Below are 26,293 nucleotides of genomic sequence, written 5' to 3' on the forward strand. Positions count from 1 at the left end.
TAATTGATCACCTTCTCCAAACAGTAAAGAAAGATTTTTGCTTGGGCGAAAGTTTTCGGGAGAGGCCTGGAGATGTATGGCAGCGAGAATCCCGGGCCCTTACCCCTGTGGCCATCAATTCATGGGAAGGAGGGGGCTTATCTCTCGGAAATGACTCGCAGGCAGGGGCTTTTGCGGTCGAGGGGCTTCTGAGGTGCCAAAAAGAAGGAAAGGCCTTTTCCCATTAAGTGCAATGCAGGATATCATTAGGCTATTGGATTAGGTTGTCCATATGCGAGCCTCTTTTGTAACACAGCATTTATGAGCATATATGTTATTATGCAGCAGAATATACTACTTAAGCTTTCTAATTGCGCATCATGCTTTTCATGCTTGGAAAACGCATTTAAATATCTGGATGAGTATGTTTAATACCCGAAAAAAAAGAGAGGGCGATTTATTTATTATTATTTTATTTATATTTTTTATTATTATTTTTTTTTATTGCTAGATTTAAAAAATGCTTAATGCAAGATTTATTAAATTTGTGTTGCACAGTAGAAATATTTTTATTTTATGTAAACTATTAATTTTTTTTAACATTTTTCACACTGAAATTTCAAAGAAGAAACCAAAATTCATTATACTTTTTATTACTTCGTATTTTTAATTATCATTAATAAACTTATTGCATTTAAAAAAATATTCAAGGTTTCAAATTTTTTAACTCAAAAGCATTTAAACCATTTTTTATTACTTCAGATAAGGATCAAATTAATATTAATTAAGGAAACAAATCATTCCAAGAAGAATCAAATTATTTCTGTTAATTTATCAGATATTTAAATCAAAAATTTGAAAACTGAACTTCCGAATGGATTGAAACAGAACAAATATTTCTGTTTATATGCATTCGGAAGTAAAGTTATGGCTTGATTTGGTTTATGTTATAAGGTATTTCTCCCACTTTCCTAGCGTGACTTCCTGGTGTAGGGGTTCTGCACGCTGGGCTGGTATTCCAGAGGTCCGTGGTTCGATTCCCGGCGAAGGCGGTTGCTAATTTTTCATCTCTCCGGCCTCCAACAAAATCCTAATCTCTCTACAATGTGATTACGGCAATGCTATCTGCCTAAGGAGAGAGATGCTTTCGTCGAGGACTTTCTAAGGGATAATTTAGTCAGATATTAATTTAATCAACAAATTAATTACAGTTAACTATTCATTTGCGTATTAATCATTAAATACAGCATTTACGACTATCCATTTTTAAGTCTTTAAATAGTTTAACAAACAACGAAATAATTCGTCAGAAACGGCGATTTAACTGGTCCTCCTTGACGTAATCTCTCAGTAAGTAATTCGTCGATCAACTGATGAATTACCCCAATATTCGTTTACTTAGAACTTCAGAAATTGCGTTCTAAGGGTATTATGTCAGATTTTTTACAGAAGCATGCATGTACGACATAGAAAGATGGAAGCTGTTAAGAAATTTACTTTAACTTCAACTAATTTTAATTTTAATTAATGCTTTTTAGCTTATCTCTGCAAAGTACAGGAGAATACACGTGAAATTAAGTACTAAGACAATTAGGATTTATTACATGTATTAATATTGGCAAGTTTTCGGAAACAAAATCACAGATTTTAATTGCACAAAATTTATTTTAATTAATGTGATGGCTGCGCCTGATGCAATTTTTTTAAATATCTGGCATGAAACTACCTAATTTAATTTTTAAATCACTTCGTTCCAAAATAGTTAATCTGTTTCTTGTTTTTCATTCTAGTTTTGCATTCTTCGCATTTTTTAATTGTATTTTCTTGGGTTAATTTTACTTTTCTATATTGTATCCTCGTTTTACTTTTCTATATTTCACTTATTGCATAAAAAATTCATCATTGACTTTTAATGCATATTAAATAATTTTAGCGTATTTTCTCTTATACTTATTTTATATGATTTCTTCCTTCTTATATGATACAACTTTATATCAATAAATAAATCATCAATTTTATAAATAAAGCTTTTTGTAATTAATGGGATCTTGATTACCCGATCGTTGCATATTCAGCTATATCAACCTTCAGTTGACCCCTTGATCATCATTGGTTTCTTTTAAAATTTCATTTATACCCATACGGTCAGTACCGACTCCGATGGAAACTCTGCTTTAGTCATCGTACGTATAATAACCGCAAATTTCAAATAATTGTTTTATCTTTAAGTAAGTTGACATTCTTGTAAGCATTGCTTAATGAGGATATGAAATATGAAGGTATCAGTAGTATCAGTAGTGGGCGCAGCCCGACATGCCTAACCAAACAAATTTGTCTTATGGTCATGACAGGCCACGCCCATTAAAATATGAAGGTATTTTCCTCGTTGAATATGAGTATTAGAAAGGATTTATAGTTAAAAGCCAGTTTTATTGGTTAATCTTTTGAGTGCCATTAGCCACGGCCAAAAGGAGAATTCCCGAAGGTTAGCCCACCAAAATTTAAAATCAAGTGTGCCTTACCATCCAGTTGCATAATTCAAAAGTATCTCTAATTGGATAAAATAACTGACTAAATTAAAATGTTTACTTGCTAAATTAATTTCAGTTAAGTAAAAGTGGCGCCATGTTCTGGAAACATCGAAAATGTATTGAAGAAAGCAAATTGTTACCTGTTTTTCTATAAGGGTTTCCTTATTTTGTTTTCCTTAAATGTACTGTAAATATTATTGCAATAAAATTAAACATAATTATGTGTTATTGCTAGCCTAAAATTAAATAATTAATATCTATTAATTTTCACACAGTATGAAAACAACAAGAGGGAAAAAAGAAAAAGAAAAAATTGCTACAAGATGTACGCTCCAATAATTTACATATAAAAAAAATTAATGTGCAATGTAATAAAGCTGTTTGCAGTAGCTTCTAATGCATATTTGTATAAGTTTTCAAAACAAACTTCAGTTAATAGTCCTATATTTTTGTGAAATAAATCAAAAATCGTACGCGATATCAAATGGCATTTATCTGAGTATGCAACTAAAAAAAAGGTCGAAGTACTGTGATCAAACGATCAAAAAGAGTTTGTTCTGCAAAAAATCGCAGAACAAACTCTTGCTGAATTTCATAACATCTAATATTATTAAAAGTTTCAGAAATACTTTTACAAAATATTTTTCTTTGAAATTTTAAACAAAATTAGAAATTATAATTCAAATATATTACATTATAATGCTCTAGTCCTCGTAATAATCAGAAAGATTTTATTAGATATAGTATAGCTCGTAATAATCCAGATTACTTGATTAGGTATCCCACTTTTTTCTTAGAAATTTAAAATGCAATATATATATTCAGAGTAAAGAATTTATCGAATTTAATTTTCAGATTTCTTGTCATATATTATATCAAAACATAATGCGTAATATTCACGAATTTTAATAGTCATGCTTAGATCCTGCAGTACCATGAGGAGATACAGCATACACTATACACGCAACTATTAGAAACCTGCCCAATAAGAGTTATTTCCCTTTCGATGCATTACAGACAGGCTGCAGTCATCTGGAATTCTCTCCCTCCCCAAAGTGGGAGGGGTTGGAGAAGGAATGGAACATGCACTGGGTTGGCCCCCGACCTACCTGCCTCTATATCACGGTCCAATAGGCTTTTAGGCAAACAGATATCCCATAGGAAGGGACGGCTGACCCCTCGATAACCCTTGACCTCCCTTAAGAGGAGCTCCTGGACATGGAGGTGTTTACAGGTGATGGATAACCGAAGGGACTCTCAGCGTAACGAGCAGCACTTTCAGGAAGGCGTAATCAGTTCCTATCACTAACTTTCGCCCATTCCATGTTATTCTTTTAATCACTTTCTCTTGCTTCCCCGCTCTGGAATGTTTTCATTCTTCCCGACTGCAGCGCAATCGGCAAATGAAGCATGTTAAATGGTATACCTTGATTGGCTCTTGTGGGTTTGTGGTTTTGGTTTTAATGATTTTATTTCTCTGGTAAATCAGATAGTATATTTCAAGTGGTTAAATGGTGCAATAAATAAATGTGTTTATGAGAAATATAGCAATACTTTAAGCAATAACTAAATTAGCTAGTAACGATATGTTTCGGTTATTTGTATTTCACCTACAATCTCGAATTTTTCGTTTTTTTCATCCCTTCCCCCCGGTTCTTGATGTGATATAATTCAGAAACTGATAAAGAAATGACGAGCATAATTTCCAGAGTGACAAACCTTGGCGCATAAAAGATGTTAATGGCCAATTTAATATTTCTGCGCAATGGATGCAAATTGAGCGCCTGTTCTTGATCACATTTGTGCGCTTTCTACATCTTTAGAATTAATTTCAGTGAACCAAAAAAGAGCTGCAGAAGAAAGCAAGCAGGTTGCCAGGGTGGAAACGAGAGAGAGAATGCGATGTATCCAGTTTGAACACTGGGTTCAGAATGACTTAGATATCGTTAAACATTATCCTATTACTTAATTTTAAGTTTCCGTTCCCAAATTTGAAGTTATTATTGGCTGAATCGTTATGTAAATGCCCACGTCAACAGCGTGATGAAAGAATAATAAGACAGCTATTAATTTTGAAATGATACAGTTTAGAAAAATCATTGTTAACAGTTACTGGGGTTTTCTTTAAGGGAAAGCACAAAAAGGAAGTAACTAATTTAAAATGACAAGCCAAGAAATTATTGAAAATTAAATTTAGAATTTTGTTTTACGTATTTTTTACTTACACACACCTATATTAAATTTGCTTATGTAAGCTAAAAGGAGGTATAGAAACAGTTCGACAATATAAGACTGTAAAAATACAAAAATATAAATATCAAAAATGCAAAAGTATTGAAATAAAATGTAAAATATAAGACTAAAAGGAAATATTCTTAACGAAAAATACTAGAGAAACTGGAATATTTATAATAAATTTCAAACGTGGGAACGCTGCAGTAAATACCTATACTACACAGCAATAAATGAAAAAAAAAACTATAAATTTATTTTATTTCAGAATAACCGCATAATATAAAAGAGCAATTTAATGATATGATGAAATACTTTGGGTCGGAAATAGAAGATACTGATGAAGTAGATGCTGAAAGATGTAGCTTTTACAGCTCATTCTTATTTCAATGTTTCGAAGAATTAAAATACGAATGTTAATAAAATTAGAGTTACTCCTACGACCTAATTTAGATTTCAGTTTTCAGATTTTAATATCGTTATGATATTAGCCTAAGCATTAGCCGTAAGAATCATATGAGAAAGATTAATTAAAAAATGATGCACTAGAGTTTTTTTTAATAAACATATTATTATTTTAGGATAGGAAGGAGAAATAACCAGTTTAAATAGTAAACTTAAGAGCATATAGAAAGAAAAGTAAACTTAAAATTTTATTTTATATATTCTTTATCTAACTCGAAAATAAGAAGCCCCTTTCTTTGTTATATTTTCAACCTGAAATTTAGCAGAGTAGCCGTATGTTTAATAGATGAAAGTGTAGAATGGGAGGTTCACTGATTAAATACTAACTAAACCCACACAAATAATTGCTATATATCTAGGCTGCATAAGTAAAACAAATTATGATAGCCACGTGTAAGAGCGATTTCAGTTTAAGTCTGCATCTATTATACCAATTATAAGAAGTAACAAACACTCTGATAAACTGGTTAGGAATATAAACAAATACTCGTTGACAAGCGAAGGGTAACCGGAAGCATATTTCACAAGTGCACATCTGTGTAGCCACCGAGGGAGTGGCTTCTAGGATGGCCCAATGAGCATCCAGTAATATTTCTGTCATGTCACATGACCTCTCGCACGCTTTAAGATTTAAGCAAGATGGTTGAAAATACTTTGCCACGCAATTTTCTGTACATCGTCTATTTTTTCTGAAAATTTTCATTGCGAAGTTAGATCAAATATAAGCAATTATGAAGATTTCACTACCTGGTTGAAAGAATTTGAAATAAATACAAACACATGTTGGATACTCCGCAAAAATATTCATGCGAAATAGTACTTAATAAGTGATAAATAAGACGAAAGAAATATGTGATACACATCCGAGCCCAAATGCTATCTTTGCATAAAACTATGCATATGAGAAAAATATTTACACCAGTTATGTATGTAAATAGAAGTCAGCCTTTTTTATTTCAGTCTATATGAAAAAGATGTTCTATAATAATAGCCAATGCAGAACTTTATTCAAAGTGAACTTCACTAATTTGCATTCGTAATTCACTAATTTGCATTTAGTCTGTTAAATTTCACATTTAATAACTGCTCACTCTTAAATATACTGTCTGCACAAAAAATACTCATCAAACAGAATGAATTTATCTATTCACAACGAATATATTCAATTTATTCCCATATAAATTTTACTGTTAACAATGGATATAATGATATCATACATAATATGTATTCTGAATATTACACTTTCAAAATCAAAAGAATGCAGGCAGTGAAATAAGAAAACACTAGATTCATTGTAACACTTCCAGTCTTTCTCATCTCAATAAAAAATATAAAAAACTATAAAAATGAATTCTTTTAATCCACATTTGTTATTAAATGCATAATATTCGAGGCTAATTGTAGTTTCAGTCATTTTCTCGGTGTAACGAGCGGTAATATGCTATGAACATCAATCCAAATATCAATGCGTAATAAAAATATCAATGCGTAATAAAAATCGCGAATGTGAAATGTCAGCGATTAATTAAACTCATAAAACGAAAGCACTACGAGATTTTCTACTATTACGCCAAACATTTATAACTGCGAAACAAATGCATATTATAATGTTAGCAACATACGCTCACATACATGAAGATTTAGCCCCACAAGAGCAGAAGAAGCTCATTGGTCCATTTTCGAAACCCCTCCCTCAGTGGCTACGCTGATGTGCACTTGTGAAATATGCTAACCGGAATAAGATAATTTGGTCAATTTAATAACCAGTTTGAAAACATTGTACACTTTGTAGATTTAATAGGTTTCCTTGAAGCAGGAGATTTGAAAAATGAGCAATGCCCTCGCCGGGACTCGAACCTGGACCTCTCGAATAAGCGCCGCCACGAAAGCATGCCGGAAGGAGGGAGAAAATACTTTATATACCCCCTTTTAAAGGGCAACTGAGGATTAGAGGACACAGTAGTCAAATCCTGGTGGTGACGAATTATCGTCCACCACTTTTCAGTTCGGACGCCACTTGCAGAGTCATTAATTACTTTTTTTAAGCAGGAGGCTTGGAGCCCTCGCCGGAATTAGAACCTGGACCCTCTCGAATACGCACCGAGTTTGCTACCGTTACACCATGAAGACATGCCGGAAGGAGGGAAAAAATACTTTATATACTCCCCCTTTTAAATGGCAACTGAGGATAAGGGTACACAGTAGTCAAATCCTGGTGGCGACAAATTATTGTCCAGCACTTTACGGTTCGGACGCCACTTGCAGAGTCATTAATTACTTTTTTTAAGCAGGAGGCTTGGAGCCCTCGCCGGGATTAGAACCTGGACCCTCTCGAATACGCAGCGAGTTTGCTACCGTTACACCATGAAGACATGTTCGAAGGAGGAAGAAACTACTTTATAACTTCATTTAGCTGAAGGCAATACGCAAGATACTGAAACTTGCAAGCTCCAGTATGCCTTGTCGAAGATAGTGGAAAAGATCATGATTTTTTAATAGAAAGTCGAGGCTTCATACACACAAGTGCTTCGTAAAGCTATTAAATGCAAAATTTCATAAATTTTGTCTATAAATCAATAAATATTTTGCCTGAAAGTAAATTCTATTTCTATTATTATAAAAAGTAATCCTACATTTTTCATAATAAATCATTTTTATAATTAATCAATGGAACAAAATGTTTTCCACAAGTGTTGGTTTAGTTGTGGACATTTTCTTAAATGGCAGGTTCCATAAATTACTCTTCATGAGTTCATTTGGTAATAATAAATTTAATGAAGAAACTGAGCAATTGAAAAAATAAATGTAATTTTTTCTGTGGTTTAAAAGTAAGGTTAGGTTATTTGATATGGCAAAGCACTCAAAAACTATCTGCTTAGGATAGGGATGTTTTCGTGAAGGACTTATGTAAGGGAAACTGACCTTGCAGTTACGTTACGATGGGAAAAAAGCACGAAAAACCAACCATGTATCCAGTCCGTTTGCCTAGGATCGAACATGGGTCAAACTCCCAGCAGTTGTCTTAATATGGTGATTTAAAAGGTTTTGATTTCGCCAATGTTCTTCATGTTAAGAACAAAGAATTTCTCTTAAATTTAATATAAGACATCACGTTACATGAAAATTGGAGTACATAGACAGGAATCTGTTTAAATTCTAAAAACCGGATTCTGTTTAAAGTATTTGATACCATGAACCACCAAAAACCTTGAAAACAATTCCTTAGAATTTATTTTCTTTATTTCTCTGGTTTGAAATCATTAAGAATTGGTAGAAAACGAGACTTTGCAATTAAGTTTTGCGTTTGTTATCAAAGCCCACATTAACCTTTAACGAATAATTAACAAAACGCGCACAATTTAAACAAAATTTCAAAATCCGATACTTTTTCATAGAAATTAATTCTTTCATCCTTCATTCTCGTAACAAATGATTTATAGCAAAAGGTCAACGCACAAGAAGAAACGAAAAACTATTTTTTAAAGTCACCTAGCAATTTAACTTACGAACACGTATGAGAAAAGTATCGAACTCCATCATGCCCCATAATTCATTTCCTAAAACTCAACCTACCAAAAAAGTTCCCAAATCCTTTACAACGGATGGCGAAAACTTTATGAAACGTGCCCATCAATCGAAGCGGAGTTTCATAGCCTTGGCCGAAAACCAACGAAATGAGTCAGAGAAGCAAAAGTAACTCCTGCTCTTCCAAAATCCGTTCATATTAAAAGAACCCGCAGTAATGGATCACCTGCGAAATTGAATTTCCTTTCGCGCGCGTTGTAACAAGCGCACCTCGTGCACCTTTGATTAATGCGTCCAAATTATTGATATTTATCGTAAAGTACGACGTTTAAGGCGTTTAGCCCTTGCGCCCCGCTTCAGGCGTAATTATGATTTAATACGCGCAATATGCTTCTGATGAATGCCCTTCATACGTTATCCCGACTCCCTGAAACTAAGAACTCAAACTTCAAAATTAATATTATTAATTAGGGAATAGATTAGCCGGAAATAAACCGGTACCGGGAATATGAGAAGTATTAGTCTTTTACCTCACCCTTTGAGTTCGATTTTTTAGTTTATTTTTTTATTTGTTTGATTGTTTGTTTCACCTCTTCGATTTAATTTAGTTCCCGCTCTTTCATGTAGGTGAATTATGGGTAAAATATTTCAAGGCACTTCAGCCGGCTGTTTCAGATTAATGTGGAAGTATTTTCCTGTGCGAAATGCGTTGCGAGATACGAAATTCAAAACATAAAATTTTAAATTTTCTTTCGAAAACAAGTAACACAGAATGAATGAATAAAACACTGAAATGATAAGCATTTAATATATATTCTGTTCATTAGTCCTGTTCATTAGTCCATATGCCCATAACCAACAAAATCAAGTCTTACGTTACAGAATCATATCTAAGTGCCTTAGCTAATAAGAAAAAGGAAACTTTCAGCCATTTTATTAGAATAGAGTCGCAGATACAAAATGATCAATAGCAAATATTGTTTTCTTGGAGAAATTTATTTCAATGAACATATTTCCATGTTGCAATAAAAATATATTGCAAAACGGTAATCTAATTTCAAGATATTAATGCATCTGTCGTAACCGAAATGGGTGTAGAATTCAGTACTTTTATGTGAAGAAATACAAATGGTCATAGGTTCATCATCAACGAATAAAATAATATTTTCCTTTTCCAGTATTAGTTCTATCAGTTTTTCTCAATAAGGAATGCAAATTCTAAAGTAATGCATCCAAACGAACGCCCTTACAAAACCATTTCCATTCTGAATTGTACAACGATGTGTAAATAGGAATGAATTATAGTGTGCAGAATATTTCTTTTACTCTTCAATGTCAAGAAAGAATAAGAGTAAGTAAGTGATAAGTATAGGAGTAAACCTTTATTTTTAATGAAATAATCTAAACGAATTTAGATGCCTTTATCGTAAAACCGAATGACGATTATGTGTTCCTGGGTTTGATTTTATAGTTTTTCTCTATTCCATAAACGATAGCCCAGATCGTGATTAAAAGTTGCGGCAGATACGTGCCGTTCAAATGATTTTGGATGAACGCGATTATAGGAAAAATTGCCTGTTGCGTTGCGGGTGCTCTACACGCTATTCATTTGCGAGCATGAAATAATCTTCCACAACACGTATTAGTATACATGCATTAACAAAACATTAGATAACAATATCACTTCGGTAGAGAATCTTTTGCTTAGCTAGTAATATATGATTCTACAGCTTGATAGAAAAGGCGTATGATCCTAATTACTTTCAATGTGGCATATCGGCCCATTTTATTTTAACACACGAATCGCGTTGGCCTGTTTCAAAAGAATCTTACTTAGGTCCATTCTAAATAATCCAGGTTATCCTCATTCGAATTGGCTATCACTTATAAGATACAAGTGGCCGTTTTCCTGTGATTTGACTCATGACGTTTATGTGACTATACCTCAAAAGTCCCCAGAGTCGTTCATTTTGGACATGCGCTAAAGTCTTCAGAAACGTTTGTTTTGGACATTAGCCCCTTTCCTACTAAGAAACAGAATAATTCTGTCTTTAAAGTAACACCTATAGTTTATAAAATCAACAAAGACATCAAAATCGCATAAATACTACAATAATTTACTTTTTTGCGAATGTCATTCACACACTTCATATAAGGACATAGTCTGTCCCCTCCATACGCATACAGATTCGGAATTATGGACATCTACAAACGGACATCTATTTGTGGGCACCCAACAAAAGGACTCAGCAACAACACCTATGGGCACTATCTGCTGAGCACTGGCTTGCATGAACCAAAAATATTGGCAGAAACGTTCAAGCCAAGGTAAAGATTGCCTTAATATTGACGCAATTTGCAGCCCATGCGAGTACCTCAAGCAGCACTCATATTCCAAACTAGAAAAGTAACTAACATTCATTAAAGCTTACTATACTGAATAGCATGATGTTTACAGGTCGCACATTCAATGTATTGCATCAAAATTAATGTACTCTATTGTAAAGTTAATGTAGTATATCGCAAAATTAATGTATAGCACTTTTAGGAATATATACTGATGGAGCAGCTGTCTATCGATGATTAAAACTTTGTTTCTAAGAGACACGAACCACATAGAAATACTGAGCATAAGAAATTCCTACCGGGCAAAAATAAATAAATATTTGTATTGTATAAGAAAGTTCTTGCAGAAGTGGCGTATACCAACGTCCAACAGAAAAGTGCATCTTGTTGATCTATGGAATTTACTTCAGCCAGTCTCGAACGTTTTTATTGAAAGAAACGAAATGTTTGAAAGAGAAAACAAGGAAAGACTACATTTTTACTTTTATTGATATATAAATTACTAATAACCCTAATCCCCCCCCCGCTCATAGAAGAAAAATTAACTTCCTATTCCTTACGCCCATTTTGAAAACGAAATTCCGTAAAATAAAAATTATTTTCATTTAAATAAGAACTATATTATGAAACGTCTGTATTTACAGAAAGGCGCCCAACAAAAGCAGGACATTATTAGTTTTAACGACAATGAACCAGAGATGATAATCATTATGAAATCTTTCATTAACCGTTACGAAGAATACTCGAATCTTTTTACTATTTAATGCAACATATCAGAGAATAAATAAAAAAGTTAGACAAAAACATTTATTTATTGATGGTGAGTATATATATATATAAAAAAATTCTTTTGATCCCAGATTCGAAGAAAACGGACCGCTCCATCTTTGAACTAGCATTCCGCTTTCTGAAGCGACCGTCAAAGCCAGATTTCAGTGGAAGAAGATTCATTAAGGCATTCTTGAATAAAGTTCGGCACAGGCGTATCGGACAAACAACTCCGTCCTTCTGATTAATGGCCAGAATAACATCATCATACATTCTTCGGTCTAGCTCATCGATTTTTATCCGGCATTGTGTCGTTTTGAATGAGAAAAAGACGGACGATCCTCCCCCCCCCCCCCACATGAACCCTTTACTAAGTTCACTCCTCCCCTACTAGAAAGAGTTGCAGAAGATCCCGTTCGGGATGATGCCCAAAAATCGCGAACTGACCCCCAGAAGCAAGTCTTTCACGGGTCGAAGTTTCTATATTTAGGCAGACACTGACGGATATTGACCAAACACCGGGGAATTCTGGGACCCACCCTTTCGTAAACCCTTCTCTTCACCCCCCGTCGGAGTGAAAAGCAAAATAAGATCAATATTGCGCAATGCAGCCACTTTGGCCCTTTGGCGCGTTTGTTATCACTGGACGGATGACTGGCTAGGAGATCGCACATTTTTCGCAGCTTTCACGGCTATTAAATTTCTACAATCGCTCTCGGTTTGGCTGATCGGGTCCGAGGACGCCTCTGAGCGATTGCTCCCTCGGGAAGTTTCGGACTGCAGCGGAGAACCGATTTGAGGCATTATTTTCAACCCGATCGGTGATAAGTGAAAAAGTGTACGTTATCGATGCTATACAATGGGTTTTGGACTATTTCGCAACGCGAAAATGATGACTCTTGAGAAAGGCATTGAGGAATTGACTGACCGCCGGTCGAAATGGGTTCAAGAAAAGGAATCGGAATTGTAAGACGGCAAAGATACGTTATTTTCAGCGGAGGGATAGTTATTTCTTATTATACCAATATTATGCTTTGAATAAATTGAAGCTAAGCCGTTTTATTACTTCTAATGTTCTGCGTCTTTGAATAAAACTGTACTAAGGTATTATTAAAAGATGCAACAGAATCATGCTTCTAGTATGCAGGAAATTTTTTATTGTGTCGTAATGAATTTTGAGCACATTATTACATTAATAATTTTTTTTTACAATGTGCAGTCTGGAAACAATATTCAGATGCTACTTTTTCTCCACTTGTTAAAAACCACCTGAGTTAACAATGATAATTTAAGTTTTTAATATATATATTATCAAAACAAACGTAATAAAAGACTCACCACGTTCTCAATTTTCTTAACAAAATATTTTATTTACGAAGTATGTAAGTTTAAAATCTAAATTTAGTCTAAATTGAACATTAGAGTAATATATGATTTATAGGAAAATATTCATCTAATTCAAGTCAGACTGACTTGAGACGATAGAAATTTTTAGATAAAATCAAATCAATTTAAAGCTGAATTTTATCTAATTGAAATTTTTATCACATACTTTTATGGTTTTCGATTGCTAATGCCGCCAAAACGGTATAGTGGTTAGCGTCGCTAACTGCCGTGCCGAAGTGCGCGGTTTCGAATCCCATAAAAAGCGTGGATGTTTGTAAATGTATTGTGTCCGTGCGGGGTGGGGGCCCTCTAAATATTCGGCGAGCCGAAAGTCCTATCGAGATGTTGGTGGTAGGAAAAGAGGGGTATGAGATCCTCGAACCCGTACCCCCCCAGGATGCTCTCCATCAAAATTGAGAGCGGAACTAAGTCGAATTGGCACCTGCATGGTGCTCAAGGCTGTTGCCAACGACAGACGTAATCTTGCACTTCTTGCCACGAAGAATTTCGTGGGCTTGGGCTGACTGTAGGTCAGACAGTGAGCATTGTTCAACAACAACAATTGCTAATTATTTCTTCTGTTCTTATCAATCATCTAAATGTATGAAAGTAATCTAGGAGTATGAAAACTTGCCTATATAAAATCTGTTTCATTCCTATTATTTAACACCCAATAGTTCTTCTTACATACGTATCGATAGATGCATGCTGATACATACAGATATACACAGAAATATCCTCTATTATTTTAATTTTTCTCTGTATCTACACCTCTGCCGAAGGCATAATTTGTGTTCGCCTCTGCAAAACTCATCGAATAGAATATCATAAAATAATGCATTTACGTCAGGGCTTAAACTCAGCCAAAGCTCACTGGAGCCCGGTATGTCTCAGTTTTTAAGTGAAATTGTAATTCCAGCCAGAGTCCAAATAAGATAATCTTGAGTACTGAAATATATTAATTAATTATTTGTTATTAAATTAACCTAATTCATTCATTTTTTATAAATCTCTTTACAGTTAATTTTAATTATTAAATATTGTTTATTTTATTCATATATTAATTTTCACTAGTCCTCACTAGTTTCACTACTTCCATGGGGTTCTAGCACTTCTAACTTCAGAAATCGGGCTCTGATCTATGCTAGCGTTAATTGGCAGACCCAAAAGAAAATCTTCATGAGAAATAATGAATGAAAAACCAGAAGGCATATATTTTAGAGTATATTAATCCTTTGATTTATAATGCTATAAATTAGAAGATAATATTTCGAAATATACTAATAATATATTTTAGAGACATTAGGTATTTTTTGAAAGCAGGCAAGAGGAAAAAGGAGCAATACCCTCTCTGTAACTCGAACATCTCGAATACGCGCCGAGCGTGCTGACCACTACACCACAAAGGCAAGAGAAATACCTTATATACTCCTCCTTTTAAAGAGCGACTGAAGTTTAGGGGACCATATTGCCAAATCCTGGCGGCGGAGAATCATTATCCACCACCTTTTTTAGTTCAGGCGCCACTGTAAATTCATTAGGTTATTTCGAAGCAAGAAACATGAAAAATGAGCAATGCCCTCGCCGGGACTCGAACCTCGGACCTCTCGAATACAAGCCGAGCGTGCTGACCACTGCACCACGAAGGCATGCTAAGAAGGCGGTAGAAATACCTTATAATATAAATACACCCAAGATAAGAAAACCTATAAAGCAACGTACAATTTACTTTTATCTGATAAAAGCAACAGCTGATGATTTTTTCTTAAGAAAACTGAATTTCCTACATGTTTCTAAAATCGAAGACTGCGTGCGTACATCTTCTTCTATACTTTTTAATCTTTGCCTCCTGAAGAATAATATGTCAAGAATTATTGCTAGGCGTATCACTACAGCTGAAAATAAAAAATTAAGTCACACAGCATGAACATTTATAAGTTTATGAGAAAGATATAATCTTCGCTTTTCTTTTGCAGTATTTATTATTAATATTCAATTATTTGTCTCGTTAGAATTTACCGATAAAAATATTTCAGCTTTGCTCTGGCAGAACACTCGATATTTAAATTTTGTTTAATATTTGAAAGTCCTGAACATGAAACAACAAAAAATTAAAATATAAAGAGAAAAAGAATTCAGACATATGAAAAATTTTATTTTTAATTTCCCTTTCTTTATTCGTAAAGGATAATTTTTCATATTTCTTCGCATATTTTTTCCCTTAGTATTTTAGCACCAAATTCTGAAATTTTTTTAAATTAATATTTACGCATTTTTTCGTTTTCTCAATGTTCTCAGAGAATTAAATTCCCTAAATTTTAAAATCAATTTGCCCACGTACTCTTACTAACAAAGACAAAACCTGGCAAACTACCTGTGAAGATCACGTTGAACATTTCCCTTCTAATTGTTGTTGAATGTTATGCTAACTTAATGCAGGAACGGACCAATAACAGCGAAGCAAACACGAGTTGACATTCAGTTTAAGATTTCGATAAATCAGCTGCACATTAACCTTATCTTCTTATGATGATTTGAGACCTAAGGAGTACCAGAGACAATAATAACTGGTGAAATTCAAATTACAGGGAAGTGGATAAAAAGATACATTTTAGATATCTATTTTAATGATAATATTATTATGTATTCTTATCGGAATGTAGGTTTCTTTAAGAAATAATGTAGTGATAGCTGCATGTTGCTTATCTAGTGACTACATTTCATTTGTTATGTTCTTACCGTTACTATATCCTTCGGAAATTAAATTATTCGCATATTTTTTTCTCTTCTTTTTTCTTCGGACTATAAAATTAGCAATAAAAAGGGGGAATACAGTAATAGCGTATTCTGTTTAAAGTCTTCCAAGTGCCTCAATATTTCACCTTCGAAAAGCGTGGTATCCATTATTGAAGAATAAACTAATATGACATGAATGTTTTATTCTCTGATTCACTTCATTGGCACGTCAATGCGATTTAATAATGATTTCATTTTTAAGTTCACGTGGTTTGCTAAAATTCAAAAGAAAAAGGGATAACTCGAATACGACACGTGTTTCTTTTCTGACTTTGTTTTTCAGTATATTCTTTATCATTTAAAAATTAGATTCATCTTATTTTCTTAGTCTTTAAAAAAAAAAAAAAAACTGCTGGAAAGTGGAAAAAGAGCTTAAGAATAGTGTGGCATTCCTTTTGCATGGAATGGCAAAATACACCGCACTTCCCTTCTCTTAACGTCTATTTATATCATTAAAAACTAGCTTTATTCAGTTCGAGCGGAAGAGTAATTGTGACAGTGGTAACCATCTCTTTTCTTTTTTTTCGCCAGTTTAAAAAGAATTGCAAGGTTAGCCTTTGTTAAAGCTGATGCAGAAAATAAAGAAGCAATTAGAAATCGAAAAGATTTCATCATTACACAGCAAATCATTGCGGTTACTTCAACACGACTTTATGCCCAAAAGAAATTTTCTTCAAAATGAAGACGCCATTCAACAGAACACAACAATGTACAACCTTCTGAAAACGTTTCATGTGGAGAGTACGAATGGTCACGCGGACGTAAGAAATTTTTTACTATTATTTTCTTTCAATCACTGTCGGATCTCTGCTTTTCAGTCATTAGTCTCTGTCGGGCAACCCAGCAAAGCCTTGAGAGAAGTAAAATGTTAAATATCTTCTCTAAAATTATTGCCTGCAATGTCATTAAGATCAGGACAGTTGCAGAGGTGGTCGCTACTCGTGTCACATATAATGGACACATTGTTGAGTTTATGAGTCCCATACGATGGAGAAAATTTGCAATCGCAAGACTAAAACCTGTTGCAGAAAAAACGATGATATTATATTTTATATTAGTACATAAGGAGGAAGTAAAGATTAAAGATAACCGGTAACAGGCAAATGTCAGTGCATAACTTATTCAAAATAATGAGACCATGTCTAAAAAAGTATGTATTTATTGCCTACACTTGAGCTCAAATTTTGCCAATAATGCAATGCTTACATGCATCTACCAAATGGAAGCCACTTACATTCGTGTCCGCCGATAACATCGCGGTAAAAACATCGCGGACGAAAACGTCGCGGAGAAAACAACGCAAGGCGAAAACGTCGTGCTACAAAACATCGTGGGAGAACACATCGCAAAGAGAAAACATCGCAGTTCTAAAACATCGTGGTACAAAACATCGTCGTCGAAAATAAAGCGGTTCAAAAACTTCACAGTTTAAAAACATCGTTGTCTAAAATATCGTGATAAAAAGTAAAGTATCTACAAATCATCGCATGACGATAACATCGCAGACATGCTTTTTTCAGGCTTTAATAACTGTAAATGGATATTCACATAATGATTTGTGAGCGCAAGATGTAAAGAAGGATAATTTTTACTTTCATATTTTTTATTAAATATTAAATTTTTGCTGAGAAAATAAGAAGAAAACTTAAGCATAGAAAATTAATGCAACTTATAGCACTTAATAGAATTTTAAATCGACATAGTTAACTAAGAAAGACCATTAATAAATAATTTTTATATAGATTTTACAGGTAATTTTTCATAAAAAGTATAATCTATTAAGTTGCATTTAATTTTCTATGCTTAAGTTTCCTTCTTATTTTTTCAGCAAACATTTATTAGTTAATAAAAAAATGTGAAAGTAAAAATTATCCTTCCTTACATCACTTGCGCTCACAAATCATTATGGGAATATCCATTTACAGTTATTAAAGCCTGAAAGAAATATGAAAAATAAGCATGTCTGCGATGTTATCGTCATGCGATGATTTGTAGATACTTTATTTTTTACCACGATATTTTCGACGGCGATGTTTTTAAACTGCGAAGTTTTTGAACCGCTTTATTTTCGACGACGATGTTTTGTACCACGATGTTTTAGAACTGCGATGTTTTCTCCCACGATGTTTTGTAGCACGTCGTTTTCGCCTTGCGTTGTTTTCTCCGCGACGTTTTCGTCCGCGATGTTTTCGGCTGTAACCCTTACATTCAGTTGCCAACGGTGTCAAAGGTGCGCTGAGAGTATCATTATTGAGCTCGCAAGAGAATGTGCTACTTTATTTTGCTGTTAAAGCAGAAAGCAGAAGACAACCATTAACATGAGAAAGCAATCGTTTCTGAAAGGCCTAATTACCACCAATCGTGTTAAGTCTTAGCTTATGATCCCTGATTTTAGTGAGCCTCATAATTATCCTACATTTTTTAATTCCTTCTTTTTTGTTGTTATTAAGATCAGGAAAGTAGGTATTGAAAGCGTGATAAACATGAAGTTTATTTGAGAACTTTTTGTTTCTGTTGGGAACGAACAGCAGTGTCCGCCGCGATGACCAGAGTGCGATAAAAAAAAAAAAAAAAAAAACTTATTAAGGACATCCCTCCCTTTGCGGGATATACATGTAAGAGAAACGAAAACGTGGCTTTTGTCTGAGAAATGCCGAGGTAATAAACGCATCACGCGTCGGAAAAGCTGTTATCTTTCTCCTTCTGTAATGCTACTTTTTAAATAAGCCTATGTTAAGTTTTAAAATAAATATCTGACAACAACTTATCTCAGTTTTTCCATCACCGGACGTTACAAGAATCTTATACCTCGCGCTTAAGGTTCAAGATAGGTTTAAACGGACGCTGCCTTCCCGGAACAAAGAGTGAGGATTGAAGTATTCTGCAGGACAGGCATGGACATCAGTAGAGGGATCCGATTACGTGATTTAAGTCAATGAAGTTTTCCTTAGATTCATCTGTGACTGGATCACTGTTTTGAAGAGTCGCCAAAAATATAGCCTACGAGATCAAGATCGACAATTTTCAGCAGTTAAAATTCTGCATTACAGCACCACTCACCTACAACTGTAACGAGCATCCTACAAGCAGCATAAAATTAGATCGACTACTGTCCGGAATTTTGTCATACCAGTGATGATGCACGCAATGAAACTCATTGAAAGATCTTATATAGCTGAAGCAGAGAAGAACTCGCAGTATTCCAGTGTGATAATATAGTAGAGCTATTAAACCATTCGGAATCAGAAACATAGGAAAATGAGATGTTTCATCTTCCGAAATTCGAACTCTGGGATCTTCCGATGGCTAGCCCGACCTGCTTCCATTTACACCACCAAGGTACGCATTGAGGAAGGTTAAATGTAAACAGTTAATTTCGACCATAAATATTTAACGACATGCAATTTTGTTACTTTATACATATTTCAATGGAACAACTTGCGTTCCCATTTAATTATTTCTTGATCTGTTATACGTTCTGTGCCAGTTACGTTTTCCACTTTGAAAAGCACGCATGTTTCACCACATGCTGCATCACTTAAATGCGCAAATTAACTATCTTCAATCATCACATGCAAGAGACATACTCCTATACAAGGAACTTCAAGTACATGCGCATTAAATATTTCCAATTTCCGCGGCATTACCGAAACTCTAAAATTTGACTCCATTATTGTAAACATAATTACACTGCTCTTTCTCTTATTTTATTTCAATGAATATCTAAAGAACATTTTCACTGCAATAATATACGTAACCTGCACAAGAACGTTAGCGCGAATTAGAGAAGAAAACTATTCTAAAAAAAAAATAAATAAAAATTAACGACTCTTCATTATTGCGCCTTTGAAAGTGAAAATCATTAAGGAAGTGAGATAAAGCCTTACAGGGTGTTTACTTTCAAACAAGTTCGATGCAATAATCGATGAATGAAGGTTTCTACGGTATCTCAGTTGTGTAGAGCGTGACATTTTCTGCAATTATCTGAAATCTCGCGAAGCTGGCTGATGGTTTTTCGATCGCTTCACGCCTGCTAATTTCTCTTTCTTCGCTTCGGAAATTTCAGATTTAAACAGTTACGGGCTTGATAAGAATTTAGAAATGCTCTTGGAAACGAAGCACCAACACTTTTTTTTTTTTTTTTTTTTAATTATTTTCAAGCTCGATACGAAGTGGAAATTGTTTTTAGCCTAAATGAATGTATGAATACGGCTTTTAAATGTGTTCTTAGGTTCTAGCTATGTTGCGTTATTTGAGGTAAGAGAATTAAAATGTACAATAATAAAAATTATTACATCCTAATCAAAAACGTTGGAAAGAAAAAATTAATTAGTAGGATGTTATTTTGGAATTTACTTCGAAAATACTAAAAAAAAAAAAAAAAAAAAAGCTTTTAATATTACAATTCTTATTACTGATTTACTTTATAAGTGAAAACCAATGAAGACATAAATAATGCAATCTGTTTTGAAGGTTATGAAAAAATATCCGTTTCGAAATAACTTTAAAAATTAACATTATTTATGTAATATTATGAATTCTGATGAGTATCGCAATGTTTGTTACTTTTAAATACATACAATACTAATAAATAATTTCTCATATATAGAATATTTAATTCATTTAAGACATGAATTTACAAAATTGGAATTATTATTTAAGTCTCATTCAATACTGAATGAAAATTAATAAATGTATAGACTGGTCAAGTATAATAATGTTTGAAAAATTAAACTCTCCTTGAAAAGGGCACAGAATCCCCTATACCAACTTGTATGCTGTTTTTTGATTTCAATTGAAACTCGATACGAAGATTTGATTTCAATTTAGTATTCCAGATTGTCAAATATTTCGGCTTGTTTCTTAATGAAATATTGAATAGTAAAAAAATTATCTTTCTATTATTACAGAGTTATTAAAAAGAAGTCAGATTTAATAAATAAATAAATAAATAAAAAGAAAATCTGAAAGGTTTAAGATTTTAAATTACGTCCAAAGGGGCTTTCTTTAAAATTTTGTGTCTTAACTTTATTTATTAAATATCATGTTCTTCGCACTTAAACCATAAAATTCAGTTCAAGAGCAATATCGCAAACTAATTTTAAATTGAGCATATCTTCAGAATTTTTGATACACAGTCTCACGAGCTGAGGATAAAAATTTTGTACAACGTTGCCATTGCTCGCTTTGAAATCCTTGAGTTTGTTATTAAAAAAATTCGTTAATGTTTTACAAAATATAAAATCGATAATAAAACAAATTCCAAATTTCTCAATTCGGGCTTCAAAATGCCCATATTCGTAGCAGGATTACGTCATTCAAAACTGGATGACTCTAGATACCGCCGTTTTTTCACAATGTGAGAAACATACATACATTTATGCAAATTCTTCTTCATTTAATTTCTTCAAATTTAAGGCAGGGCGATAATATTCGGTGGCAACAGTTTGAAAAGTGAAACGGACATTCAGAGTGATTTGACGCAAAATCGCGAAACGAAAACAACAGTTCCTCAGGGACAAAACCTCTTTGGACTAATAAAAAGATAGTGCTGCTGTATGAATTAATTTTTATGGGCTAAATAAAGAATAAACTTATATTTGCATAACGTAAATCAAAATAAACAGAGACCGCGTGAAAATTTTCAAACCATACTATGAATATTTAAATTATAACGAGACAGTTTCTCGTGAAAGACACCCTGTGCGTTCGACAGCGTACCATCATTTAAAACGGAACTTGTATTCTACTACTTCAAAGTATATTTTATGATGAAAGTATAAAATTTATATCTTGATCCATGATATTGTGTAAGGATTATGTTAATTTTATTAACAGTTAAAGTTCCTTTCCTGTCAAATGATTGAATTTGAGAATGCACATCAATTCCATTTCTGTTAAAAAATTGTTTTCTGAAGTATCTCCCTTCCTTCTATCATCTCCTAAATTTCTGCTCATTTGTTCACATTCACGCAGTAGCATTCGTTCAAAGAAAAATATGAAGAAATTAAAACAAACTATATCTCATTAAAGTTGGAAAAAAGGGGCCTCGTACTGGTTTACTTTTCGAATAAAAGTTATATCGATTATTTGAAATCTACTCCAAACTAAAGTCGCTTCGCTTTTATGACTAATTTTTACATCGGCGTATTTTTCTTCTATTTTTAATCTACGCTTCCTCAGTGTTCTTCTGTACTGGAGCTATAGTGAAATTCTCTTACATTTAGTCCCTAGGCTGAGCTAAATTTAGAAAATGAAATTTTGTTGTTTTTCTGTGTTTACTTTCCTAAGCATCATTTGCTATCCTACCCATTAAAAGGAAAGCAATTAAGAAGAAACAATTAAGCATTCGATAGCTGGTTGCGAAGAAGAGAACTGAGACTGAAAAATTCGGATTCGATTCCAAGGGAAATAAATGCTTAGAAACCTAGCTTTCCTTATTTGATTTATTAACGGATCAAATGGGCAAAGATTTTACAAACGTAGCTGTCCTCTTTTGGAAAGCCGGGTACTTCAGAAAAGTAGTTCGCCAACAAAAGATGAAAATTCTCACAATTCAAAGAACTCGTTTCCTTTTCTCTCAACACTGCTTTCGGTGCTAGAGCCTTACTCTATTAACTGAAGAATAGAAAGAAAAAGGTTTCTTAATCTAAATGAAGCGATCATGGATCGAACGGAAGCCGAGAGCCCTTAGATCAATACTCAATTTAAGGGCCGGAGCTTTTCTTTCTCCTCATGACTCCTCCACCACCTCAGAAGGTCAAAGAAGGGCCGCCAGAATTGGAGAATCATCGAGCATTTGATAACTCCAAATAGAAAGAGTAGAACCAGAGCTGTGAAAGACAGAATATGCTTTTTAGCCAACATATAATAAAACTTTATAAATAATACTCAAGGTCAATGTTTTTTATTTTGTACATAAAAGTTAAAAATACACATTGATTATTAGCTCTGTTTAACTAACCAAGAGGGTTTCAGTGCAAAACTTAAAGTAAAGAATCATGTAAAACTGAATGAACTTATATATGGTCAGCACCGAGCACAAAATACAATATGCAATTTTTCTCCCAAATGTATTTCCTAAATTCCTTTCGATGCTTTAAATTAGACTAGAGAAGACTGAAATATATTCTGCTCACGTTAACAACACGGAAAATTAAATTAGGTGCATGCATTTTTATTGCGGTTGGTTATTTGCGTCATGATGTCTTCTTAAGTGTGCCCTCATAAATTGGACCCTTATAAAAGTCCTCATAAATTGGACTCAACCTTCATGCAGCTGTTCTCCAAGACAGTAAACTTCACAAAGATGCGGCAGTATAAAGGTGACAGCGTCTTTATGAAAGTTAGTTTTTAACTTGAAGAAGGCACCCTTCATAAAAGTACCAGCTTGGCTATGTTAGTTTGCTTCGTTATATAAAGTAGCAAACTAAAATTCTGCTTGCACAACGGCACCATTATAAAGGTTGCTTTCTTCCAAGTTAAAAATTAATCTTCATATAAGGGTACAGGCACATCTGTGTATATTTTTGTCTTGACTAGCAATAGCCGACTGTATAAAAGTGCCGTCACCTTGACACAGGGCATCATTATACAAAATAATAACCAATCGTTGAGCATTCAAAATCGCACTTTCCAATGGATGGACGTTACGTTTTTTTGATCACCAGTTACTTTTTTTTTTTTTTGGCAACTCAGTCTTAGTTTTGGTACAGAAAAAGGTCCGGGAATGGTTGTTGTTGCTTAATCATTTAACTGCCTTCTTTATGAGAAACTGACTTGTACTCACTTACAAATGAAAAAACCCTGGAAACTCCATGCCTTTGGGTTGAGAACTGAAACGAAGGAAATACTAGTCTTTCATTAGTTTTATCCGTTCGGCTGATGAACTGTCTTTCGAGGAAGAATCTGGACGTCTAGAATCTGTTTTCTTCTACCAATATTTTTCAAACGAAAAATATTATAAATGTAAAAAATCCGTACTGTGTAGCTATAGTTTTCTTCAAAATAAAATAAAGCTTTTATATTCTTACAAAGAAAGTAAAGTTAATTGATTGGCGGCATATTAATGCTATTTATGCAATAGTTGCCTTAACGTGTCTTCTTGACGAAGTAAATCTACACAAAAAATTTTAAAGTGTGTTTCTTCTTTTTCCATTAAAGGTTTTAAATACTATATCTGCTTTACCTTAAATGAGCTTGTTTACATATTAAAAAAAGCTCATTTGCGTTAGATTTTTTTCCCTACAATAGTGATTCGTTTAAAAAGTGTGTGGCATTACACAATAAATTGCACTACGAATGAAGCTTCGTAAATAGTCCAACTTTTCGTTGTTTCTCTCAATAATAATTTGCTCTTACGTTGCCACTGCTTAAACATTTTGTTCGCCATTAACATTCCTTGAACACTTGCTTTCATTTTTTTAACTTTGCTTAAGAAATAATATGAGTTTGTAATTAAAAATTAAGAATATAAAAATAATGTACATATTTTTTTTTCCTTTTTCAAAAAATAATAATCTGGAAAACTTTACAGAAAATTAAACAATGTAACCATACACTAGTTATAATGCAATAAAAAGGCCACAACATTAAACTAAGAAAATGACCAATATATATATATATAATACGAGGTGAGTTAAAGCCAGCAATGTATTCTATCGCAGAAAGTAAGCCCCCCCCCAAAAAAAAAACAATCTCTTGTGAATAAACTATGCAAAAGAGGCATAGTTTACTACTAATGAGACATTGAACATTAATGGCAAGGTGATGAGAGGATTAGCTAGCTACTCCGTTAATGGAGTTTTGCAGATTCATTGGACAGTGTCCTTAGTATGCTGCCAGAATTCATGGAAAAAAAAAAAAAAAAAAAGATCTGGACTTTTAATAGAGACGCCGCAGTTCACAGGATACTCAGACCTATTACTTCCATATCTTCTTGTTAATAACATCGATATGTTGTAATTCGTAAATTGCACGTTTTACTTTTACGTTCGTTTCCTCAACCACAACATGCACCGCCGATTGTCTGGCCGCTTTAATCTGGGGAATCCTACATATGATGACTTTATTCTGGGACACATTATATAGATATTCTGGAATATTTATATATTTGCAACGCTACTTACGTATTTACAGACCTTCAAGTTCTGAATCATTGCCTTTATCTTTGAAAAATAAGTACTATTTTAATATTATGTCAACTTCCGATTTAAAGAACTTTTTGCAGCGAAATCAAGAATCACATAATTTTTAAAAATGATTAAACGAAGAAGATAAAAATTTTAGGACAAAATTCGCGATTATTTTAGAACCAGATCACAACAGAATGGGGAGGGAAGTGGCATTAACAAAGTGTGAGCTACAAATAAACTAAAGATTCGAGAATATTAGTAGGTTTGTCTTGAGTTTGACTCCTGAGAGAAAGGTTTGGTTTCTATGATTACAGCAGATAGCCTCGGAGGCTATCTGCCTGAAGGGAGGGATGCCTTCGTGGATGACTGTCTAAGGAAAACTGGCTCGTATACACGTTATACATGGGAAAAACCACGAAAACGCCCACGCAGCCAGCCCGTTCGCGGGATGCGAACTTCGAACCGAACTACCAGCGTCCAACTTCTTTACCATTCGGCCGCTGGTGGGTCCTTTAGGAGAAAGGACTCATACAGCTATTTTTAATGACTTCCTGTGTAATTAATAAAAACCAGATGATATTTCTCTAAAAATATTATTCCTCTCAAGAAAAATTCAGCTTTGCGATAAACAAATATCTGTCAAATCATGTTGTTATTATTTTACATTGGTGCTATTTTTAGAATGTTTTGATAGTTTTGTAACTGAGTTTGCTTATGTTAAATTAATACGAAAAAATAAGAGCCTTGAGCAATATCGTCAGCTCTTTGAATAATATTTATCGCTCAAAAATAATTAAGCAGTGGGCTTTCATTATATTCAAAAACAAGAATAAGACGTGTAGCATTTATTATTTAATTAACACTTCGTCGCATTTATCGTACAAAGAAATTTAACTGCGTTTTATTCATTATTCAACAATTGCTAAAGTATGCTACATTAATTTTCTGAAATGCAACATTAATTTCCTCAACATGGATGATAGGACAATATTTATTCTCTGCTCCAATTTGAAAACAAATTCGCATTACTTTGTTACTTTTTTTTTTTAATTCACAGAACTTTAATTTTAGATGTTTGTTATTTAATTCATCTTCCTTTTCGTTGCATTTATTACGAGGGCCATCCAGGAA

At 33.5% G+C, this 26,293-nt stretch overlaps 1 long non-coding RNA gene and 1 other non-coding gene across 5 annotated transcripts in view; both read right to left on the bottom strand.

Annotated features, from left to right (window-relative positions):
* Positions 1 to 26,293, bottom strand: part of LOC118199411 (uncharacterized) — an 808,537-nt gene that overhangs the window by 722,588 nt on the left and 59,656 nt on the right. The window lies entirely within an intron of this gene.
* Positions 14,809 to 14,881, bottom strand: TRNAT-UGU (transfer RNA threonine (anticodon UGU)). Its single transcript has one exon. It is a non-coding gene; the product is annotated as a tRNA-Thr (tRNA).

Source organism: Stegodyphus dumicola, chromosome 12, assembly GCF_044657685.1.
Source record: "Stegodyphus dumicola isolate Sdum_Otavi_A_Nest chromosome 12, ASM4465768v1".
Taxonomy (NCBI): domain Eukaryota; kingdom Metazoa; phylum Arthropoda; class Arachnida; order Araneae; family Eresidae; genus Stegodyphus; species Stegodyphus dumicola.